Genomic DNA, 9,963 nt, shown 5'->3' with positions numbered 1-9,963 from the left:
AATACGTATCATCACTCTGCTCTAAGTTCATCCTTGAAATAAGAATGATCTCCCTTCAATTTCATTGGTAGTAACATTTTAAATCTTTTCCTCCTAGTGCCAGCTGACATCATTCTTGCAGTGCAGGTACAAATTATGCTTACAGCCAACTAGAGACCATAAATATGGAAAACAGAGAATGATTAACAGTTTTGACAGATAAAATAGGAGGACTTCCACACAGGAGATGCTGAAGCTGCTGGAGATATTAATATAACTTGTGACACTTAGAATAATGACAAGTGCAATGTCAGTCTCAGTAAGAAGCTAAAAAGTCTAAAGAAGAGCAGGAATTCCAAGACATTCTGCTACTGTTTAGAAGTCCTATTTTGCTAGCATGCCAGATAACAGAATAAGATGTTGACCACAACAAACATATTTCTCAGTAGTTCTATTGAGCTCCTATACCACCAGGAACAATTTCTCCATTTGCCACTTGAAAAAGTCAGTTACAGTTAGCAGACTCACACCCATAGATGAACAAGGAAGGAATTCACCTAATAGTGTAGAGAGAGTTTAAGAAGCCCAAGCTGTAAGGACTCCCTCTTGGTATGCATCCATACGTAACATACCATCCTTTTATTTCAAGTGTGTTTCTCTACGAGAGGAAGGAATATCCAACATTCGGGCCACTCCTCATTTCAACAGAAGTCTCCAAAGTTATTTAAATCACTTTTATTAATATTTCCTGCCACCACCTAAACAGATCCCCTGCTTAAAAAGCCAGCTTCATCCTTATCAGTGTATAAAACATTTTAGTTAAACTGCATTGTTGTGCATTTTCTCTTGGGTTGGAGAAAGTAGAAAACTGTTTGTCATCATGTACTGACTATATTGTTCCAAAAAGCAAAAGCATTTTTATATGACTGACGAGTACTGTGTGCAGTTCTGGGCACCACAGTATAAAAAGGACATGAAACTGTTGGAGAGTGTCCAGAGGAGGGCTACGAAGATGGTGGAAGGCCTGGAGGGGAAGACGTACGAGGAACGGCTGAGGGCACTGGGCCTGTTCAGCCTGGAGAAGAGAAGGCTGAGGGGAGACCTCATCACAGTCTACAACTTCCTCGTAAGGGGGTGTCGAGAGGCAGGAGACCTCTTCTCCATTAACACCAGTGACAGGACCCACGGGAACGGGGTTAAGCTGAGGCAGGGGAAATTTAGGCTTGACATCAGGAGGGGGTTCTTCACAGAGAGAGTGGTTGCACACTGGAACAGGCTCCCCAGGGAAGTGGTCACTGCACCGAGCCTGTCTGAATTTAAGAAGAGATTGGACTGTGCACTTAGTCACATGGTCTGAACTTCTGGGTAGACCTGTGCGGTGTCAAGAGTTGGACTTGATGATCCTTAAGGGTCCCTTCCAACTCAGGATATTCTATGATTCCATGACAACATATAAGGACAGTCCTTGCAGTACCTCATCTACCAGCACAAGTGAAACAGTAATAAATACTGAGCAAAGAATGTTCATTTTTTTTCAGACGCACAAATAAAAAATAGTTTTTTTTTTTTTTTTTTAACTACTACAGATCCCTGGACTCGTCACGAGTTTGTTTATAAACTTTCGTGACTGTACTGTCTTTGTACATCTCACACCCCAAACTTTGATTGTGACATGAACAAATGCTCTTATTGTTGGATCTAGCACCTACCTATTCACATCAAGTCTCACTTGCAATTGCCAGAGCAACTTTCAGAGCAAGGTGGTAAGACAGAAGCTCTCAGGAATCACTGCTGGAGGACCCTATGTAGGACCCTGCTGGTGTGATTTAATGACTAGGATTCAGATATGTTCTCATAGGATATTGGGAGGCTCTATGATCACAGTTTCTTCATGAAGAATACAGCTGAGGATAACAATTTTTGTCAAATAAAATAATTCTACCACTTTTACAAAACACTTGAACTTTGATTCTTCAGACCAAAGATTATACTCTCTGGCAAGCTTTCATTTATATTTGTTGTCTTTAGAAAAATAAAGCAAATGGCAATAAAAAGAACACTGATTCAATTTACCAGTTCAGCCAAGAGGCCTCAGTCAATCTGAGTAAAGCCTCAACTAAGTTAACAGAGAAATGTGGCATTTGGATCAGTGGCTTATACTACTGTTCTTGAATGGTACATTTAACATACAACTTCCTTGTAATCTATAGAATTACCTAAGGTTGTCCATTAGAAAGGTTAATGTTTAGAATTTGAAATAACTATTAAATTCAAAAACCCACAAAAAAGAAAAAAATCCTTCATCTTTCATTGGATAATCATTTTAATTAGCAGTTAAACCACCATAATGCCACCTGTTATTCCATAAGACTTTGCTTGTATTATTCAGCCTAAACTTATCTTTCACTCCTTTTGTGCTGGTTAACTGTAATACAGTCTGTCATTCCCCATATCTAATTCATTTTTTGACATTGAACTTAATTTTCAAAATAAAGACTTATGAGGAAGAACTAACATAAGCACAACCTTTTTTTTTTTTTTTTTTCTTCCTTTGAAAATTAACCTATTTGTGTCTACAGCACCTTGCAGGAAACCTGAACTATAAAGTTTGAGAGAGCAGGTTTCCAAGGTTAAATATATATACTGTTAGTGAAAATAAATGATATACACGCCTACAGGTACATTAACAACAGTGCCCACTTGCCAACATGTTTAAGTTTATACACAAAGAGAAATGCAACCATGCTGTCTCACTGTAGCACAACCTTAGAGTTTAGCTCTAAATCATTTCTGAGGAAAGGCTTCCTGCAGACATTTCACTTAAGCAGTTGTAAGTACAACTGCAAAACACTGTTGACTGGCGGACTCCAGAGACTTGTTCATTACCTGTCATTAAATGTTTTAAAGTTTGCATAATTGATCCAGCCAATAAGTCATCATTGATTTATAGGGGTCTGTGCTGAAGAGTTGCTTGTTAAAAATTCATAACACTGGTATGTGTCTTTACAATCCATTAGCTATTTACGTACCCACAGTCCTAAGATTGATTGACCTTGGACCGAGATTCTCATGGACTCTGCTTTTTATAGAAATAAAAAAAAATAAATTATTTCTTATTTTTTTTTACACAAGTCCACTGTATAGAAAAGCAATACTTTAGTCTTCTCCCTTGACAGCTATACTTTGATTATTTCCCCTCCATCAAAATTGAAACTTTAGTTGAAATGATGAATAAATAAAGCATACTCCATAAACAGCTTTCCACTATTATTTAAGCTTGTGTGCTGTGCTCTGTTAGTCTCCTTTCCCCATCATCAGATTCAAGTGTGTAAATGTTCTAAAAGGCTTTGAATGTTTTATGATGATTTCAGGGAATGATGGAGTAATAGCTGAAGAGTGAAGCTATTAGTTTTAATATTTATATTGAGTGCTCTGAAACATTAATGTGACAGGATGTAAGATCAGAGCAGCGGGACATATTTACTTCACAACCATTGCCACGTGGCAAAAATGTTTATTTTCTGAAGCTCTGAGGCCAAGTTTTTTCACAAGAATTGAAAGTTCAGATTGATGTATATATTAGCTTTTCCTGAACTTTGTATTTATTTTCAGGAATTGAAGATTGGTTACTACTTCAGATACAACTTACTTTTTCTCTTTAGGTAGGACCCAAGCATAATGATGCTGGCAGTGTATCATGGTCTCTTTTGGATGTTTTCCAAAGCTGATATTAATTTAGAAATTCATCTCTCCCTGTCTGCTGTGTCTGCTTCTGAAAGAACACCTTAGAGAAAAGGAAAACAGTCATTTGTTAAAAAAGAAATGGGATAGACTCAAGAGCAGAATCATTGTTAAAAAGTCATTCATATTGTCTTCCAATATTTCATGCGTGAAGTAAACCAACCCTGTAAATGTCCTAACTCATTGTGCTTGGTTCTTCTGTTCAAACTAGTAAGCATATTAAGTGATCTTAATTACCAAGGGTCAAACAGTGCTCACCCCACTTGTGTGTTTCTCATGGTTTTCAGTGACCAAATAAAGGAAGCAAGATGAGATCCCTTGGGATAAATCTTCCTATCAGATTTGCAGAGTGGATCTGATATAAGTGGGACAAATGATGACTTAGTGCTGCTACATTATGAAAATATGATTTGTCCAGATGCTTCCATGCTCTGTGTAAGGACTCCATGGACTGACACCACCACTAGGATGGCAGTACACAGAACTCCATCAGGAGAAATAGTCAGGTCTACCACATGCATTTTAGCCTAATGTAACAAGCAAGTTTTATTGAACTTGCAGATTTAGAAGCAGATTTAGAAGTGCTTGGCAGCCAAAGAAAGCTAACTACATATCTTAGTTCTCTCTCCAATACTGCATTAGCCTAATTAACTTCTTAGTCATTGGTGACATCCAGTCTCAACCACCTTTTTCCCAACAAGTTACAGGTAGTCTCTCAAAGACAGGAGAAAAAGAAGAGATGCATATATCCCACTCTACTTACCCCTTTAACTTTCCTTTTCAGCATAAGAGGAAGTTTAATGTTGTTTCAAACCTGCTACAAGCATGTCAGTGTGCTCAGTATAAATGAGCTCCAGTACTGGAAATATGGTCTTGTTTAAAAAAACAAAAAACAAACAAAAAACAAACAAACAAAAAACCAAAACAAAACAAACAAAAAAAACCAGCAGCAGTGAAATATTTCCTCTAAATAATTTACAACTGATTTAAAATCCAGACACATGAATGAATAGCTTATATGATTTTTTCTATTGCAAATTTTATTTTTCTTTTTTTTTTTTTTCTTTTTTTCTGAAATTCATCTGGGACAATGTTATTTCATTGCTTGGATTTATGAGAGTCATTGAATCTTCTGAATAGTGCCGAGTAAGCTAAAGAACTTCACCGTGTAAAACCAAGTCAAAGGGAGACTCTATCGGTAGCCTAGCAGTAGTTCTTTGAAGGACCAGGCTCCTTATTACAGACCATACCCACAACAGAAGCAGCTAATAGGAATATTCATGAGAGCATCCTTTGGTGATTCACAAGAGGCAGAACATGCAGCATTTTCTTCTGGAAGTTTATTTCTCTAACCTTCATGTCTAGTGACACATAAATGTCAGTTTATCCTCCACCATTATTTGGAATATTCCACTAACTGAATCAGTCCCTCATGCACTTCTCAGACACCTACAGATACAGATCATTGCTCTCTGCCTTTCCCATGTCTTCTGTTCCTAACTTGCTTATGCTTGTTGTTTAGGACACTTTTCTAGATAAAATTCTTCTTATTAACTGAATTGTGCAGTGCACTACTTAATAGATGAGAATTTCTGAACAAATTTAAGGGGAAAAGTAAACATGCTACCTCCACTTGTGTGTACAGCTACTCTGTAATTCCTGGTCCTCTCTGTAGCAGTCAGAGATCACCTACTTACAAGCGTTTACCTCTACTTCTCTGCACAGAATCAGCCTTTCAAGAGTACCAGAGGAGACTTTCTATAAGGAAATAAAATTGTTAATGCCATAAATGAGGGTAGCAAACATAGGGAGAACGATTTTCATCACTGAAAATACGGGAGCCACATTCTGACCCATGTCTGGTACAGCTTTTTTGAAAGGTGGAAGAAAAACAATAAATTCAAGGTGTTTGCTACCTAATCAGGACTTCTCCTCCCTACAGAACTCCACTACAATATATTCTCCACCAAGGCAGTTCTTCCACTTGTAACAGAGCACATATTGACACTACAGAGTATGCAAGGGTGAAAAACGCTGCTCAGAAGTGCTGAGACCAAAACAGAGGCCAAGAGAAGGCCAGGCTGTGATGAGATTTGACACCCTGTCTTCCTGTGGTGGGAACATGTTTGGCAGAATGAGAGCATGGCACTGCACAGCCTATAGCTACAGAACCCAAAGGCTCAGGCTTCTCTTCCTAAAATAAGACATTTCTGGCCAGATGCAACTTACTACTAGTATAATCTTTGGCAAGGAGCTTCCACACAAGTGCTGGAATGATAAAATACTGTTTTATTAGCAGGATGTTCACTGACAACTCCCATCTCAAAAATGCCAATTTTGATTTATGAACTACACATTTGGCAAGATTTCACACATGGAGCATGGTGAAAAGTGCTCATCTCCATATGAAGTCTCTTTTTTTTTTTTTTTTCTTCTCACACAGATGAGCTTTACAGAGCCCAAATCATAAGTAATCTTTTGTTATTTACTACACAGGTAGCTAGCAATGATGTGCACAACAGAGTAGTGGCATATCCCTAATTATCAGGAATGTGACTTCGTGTAGTCTGTATGATATACAAATTTTGACATTTGCTTTCACAGTGTAAACTTTTAAAAACCACCATAAAGACGCCCATAAAAATACAACTTTGAATAGAAAAAGATGTAAGCCACATAAAGGCTACATGAGAATTTTTCCTTAGAGATCAGGAGAAATATGACAAGTATAACTGCTATTATAGTTATATAGCATATTCCATTTAGCAGTGATATAGCAGAACTGTGAAAGCATATCCTAAGGTATTTTCAATTCATGCATTTGACATTGATATTAATTATTGCATTTAAGATACATTGGGCTGTTTATTGCCAACTGTTTCCCCTCACTGAGAATGTTAACCACAGCAGAGGAATATTTGATGTTACAAATTATTTAGCTTGCTACTCTTCATTTTCCTTTTAGTATGCAATTATTTGTTTGGTTTCACTGAGCAAATGAATTTTCAAGGGCATTTGAAGGAAAATAAATAAAGTACAACCCAAAAGGGGCTTTTTTTTTTGTTTGTTTGTATTCAGGAACAGAACTGAATCGTGCATATGTATGAATCAACAAAATCAGGTTAGCTAAGAAACTGGAAATTGCACTCCACACAAGAGCATTTTTCTTGCTCTAGAGATCTTTGCTATGGATTTGAAGGACTAATAAAAAATCAGCAGCATGACTGGAACAGATGTTTTTTATGGACTTGGCTTGTTAATGGTCTTTTTAGCTTCTCCTAAGGACTTAAACCCAGTTCTTCACTTGTCCTGAATATCTGAGATGATGTTAACATTGTCCAAAATGTACACTAACAAGCTGCAGTGGAAAGCTAAGGTCTTGCACATGCTTATGAATAAAACTTCAAAACATTGCTGTAAATGTGATGAAATCCCAAAGTGGGTAATGTTACAAAACAAAAAATAAACTTATTGACTGTATCAAACCCATATGGTATCATACTGCTTGAAGGGAAGACAAGGCTTGGAAAAGCAAAGGCTTATTACAACTGTAGAAATTCCCTTTATATTTAAATCATGGTTCACTTCTGTATACAATGAAAACTGAAACAAAATGAGACAGATACTCACCCAGTGTAAAATAACCATACTCTACTGGCTTCAGTGGATTGTGTCAATTTATATTTGCCATAGAGGCTTTGTGTTTTCAATCTAGTTAGTGGATTTCTGCAGGTAGAAGAGATGAATAATCAGGAAAATTACAAATCAGAGTCTATCAGAGACGTTTCACTGGTCAAGTAATACTTAATGTACTGTTTCTGTTATATACACTTTTTTTTTTAATTTCCTAGGTTTTTCCATGAATTCATGCTTGCCAGACACTGTATGAGTTGCTCGTTATACCAGGCTCTGGGAGGCAAGGAATCACACTAGGACTTGCCAACTTTCAGCTAAGACTGTAGAAGTATGGTCCTGAACAATACCATCCAGACATGTGACTGGTCCCTCTAAATCTCACTCACTGGAGAAAGAAACTTGAGAGGTATAAGTTACTTCTCAGGCTTAAAAGAGGGGGAGAAAAGGAATTCAATTTCATTTAAGGAGCACTTAGTTAAATGGTACTTGAAAATTTTCACAATTTAGCTTGCTGCTTTTTTACACAGAAGTACCAAACTGTTATTGAACACTGAGTAGCCTAATGTTTTTGCTGTGTCAGTTACAGATATGCAGCTTCACTTCGGCTAAGTGATAGAATAATAGAATATCCTGAGTTGGAAAGGACCCACAAGGATCATCAAGTCCAACTCCCATCTCCACACAGGACCACCCAAAAATCAGACTGTGTATCTGAGAATGTTGTCCAAATGCTTCTTGAACTCTGACAGTCTTGATGCCATGACCACTTCTCTTGGGAGCTGTTCCAGTGTCTGACCACCCTCTGGGTAAAGAACCTTTCCCTAACACCCAGCCTGACCCTCCCTTGTCCCAGCTCCATGCCATTCCCTCGGGTCCTGTTGCTGTCCCCAGAGAGCAGAGCTTATCTCCTGCCCCTCCACTCCCCCCATGAGGGATCTGCAGGCTGCCATGAGGCCTCTCCTCAGCCTGCTCTGCTCGGGGCTGGACAAACCAAGGGACTTCAGCTGCTCCTCATATGTCTTTCTATAGACCCTTCACCATCTTTGTTGCCCTTCTTTGGATGCACTCTAATAGTTTTATATCCTTCTTATATTGTAGCACCCCAAATTGCACATAGTGTTCAAGGTGAGGCCACACCAGTGCAGAGCAGAGCAGGACAATCCCACCCCTCAACTGGCTAGCAGTGCTATGCTTGAGGTGTTCCAGGGTATGACTGGCCCTTTTGGCTGCCAGGGCACACTGCTGACTCGTATTTCACTTGCCATCAACCAGAACCTCCTCCTTGATGCTCAAGCTCACATATGTGGGATTTCTTTCTAAGGATGAAGCCTTTCTAAGTCTTTTCTCTCTACATAAAGCATTCCCCTGAGGGAAAAAAAAAAAAAAAAGTTTGTTCTTTGACAAGTTTGACAAGTTACAAATTCAGGTGTAAAATAAGGACAACAATGTTCAGTTCCTTCCTGATTTTTTTTTGGTGAACACTGTTCATATGCTTCTTTTTGTAGGTGTTCTTAAAGTTTGACATTATCCAAGTCTATCTTCAGATATCTTTGCTTGTTGCCACTGTCATTCTCATATTTCAAATGTTCAGATTTAGTTTGTGAGAGCTTTGGTTTGTAAACAGCTTGAATTTGGAATAGCTCATGAAACACTTCCCAGAAATGGCTACATAAAAATCTGAAAAAATACCTGTTACTGCCAAAATGTTCAGATTTGATTCAATAGACCCAAAGTAGCCTCAAATTCAAGCCTGAAATTCTCCCAGACTTAGGGAAACACAACAATTTGAGCCACTCATATCGGGCTATGGATTGTTTCCATACTAAAAGCTTTGCAGAGAGAAAATGCCCTCATTAACATTCTACACATAAAATTAGTCATTAGAGTACTTGCAGACTTTTTGATACAAATTTTAAACAAAATAACCTGCTGTTTCTATTATCTCCTGAATTGTAACTGTCTAGATCAACAACCTGAATGCTCTGGTACATAACTCATTACAAAAGCAAACAAATAAAAAAAAAAAAAAAAAGCAGAAGAAAAAAACACACAAGATGAGCAATAGAGAAACAGGTGTGACAAATGCATATATATTTCCTGAGTCCCTCTACAAATTCAGATTTTTCAGGCCAGTGAAAACATTTGCAAGAAACTGTTGGAGCTGATTTTTTTGCAAATATCTCATACAATGGGCAAACACTTAGCGAAGTGAACAATCTACCACCAAAATGCAGATTTTTTTAGGGAAGCTGTCCTGTAACATGCAACCTTCTCCTGCCTTAGGACTCCTGACCCTTGGTTTTTGGGAAAGAGGTGAGCATCCAAGAAGTTCTGATTGTTAAAAAGAAATTATCCCACAGAACAGAATCCCTCTTCAGATTCACATTTCAAAAGCATTTAAATGAAAGAGAATATATAATGTTTCATGGCTAGGGGGTCATAACATGATTTTCTTGGCACAACCTTTTGTATCCCATCACTACCTGTACTACTGCTTCACTCTTCTTACAGTATGGTTGTACAGAATAACCTTCTACTTATTTGTGCTTTATCCTCGTTTTCTTCCTGACACTATAATAATTCCAGACAGCTGTTCTATATCCCTGT

The 9,963-nt window shown here is 37.9% G+C and overlaps 1 long non-coding RNA gene across 1 annotated transcript in view; it reads right to left on the bottom strand.

Annotated features, from left to right (window-relative positions):
* Positions 1 to 3,006: 3,006 nt before the first annotated feature.
* LOC140003064 (uncharacterized) overlaps positions 3,007 to 9,963 on the bottom strand; it is a 14,155-nt gene continuing 7,198 nt past the window's right edge. The window contains exons 3-5 of the long non-coding RNA XR_011811013.1: positions 7,351 to 7,446; positions 3,629 to 3,763; positions 3,007 to 3,058 (exon numbers count right to left, since the gene is read on the bottom strand). This is a non-coding gene — a long non-coding RNA (uncharacterized lncRNA). The remainder of the gene's footprint in view (positions 3,059 to 3,628; positions 3,764 to 7,350; positions 7,447 to 9,963) is intronic.

This window comes from Anas platyrhynchos, chromosome 8 (genome assembly GCF_047663525.1).
Source record: "Anas platyrhynchos isolate ZD024472 breed Pekin duck chromosome 8, IASCAAS_PekinDuck_T2T, whole genome shotgun sequence".
Lineage (NCBI taxonomy): Eukaryota > Metazoa > Chordata > Aves > Anseriformes > Anatidae > Anas > Anas platyrhynchos.
This window is presented reverse-complemented; position numbering and strand designations above follow the sequence as displayed.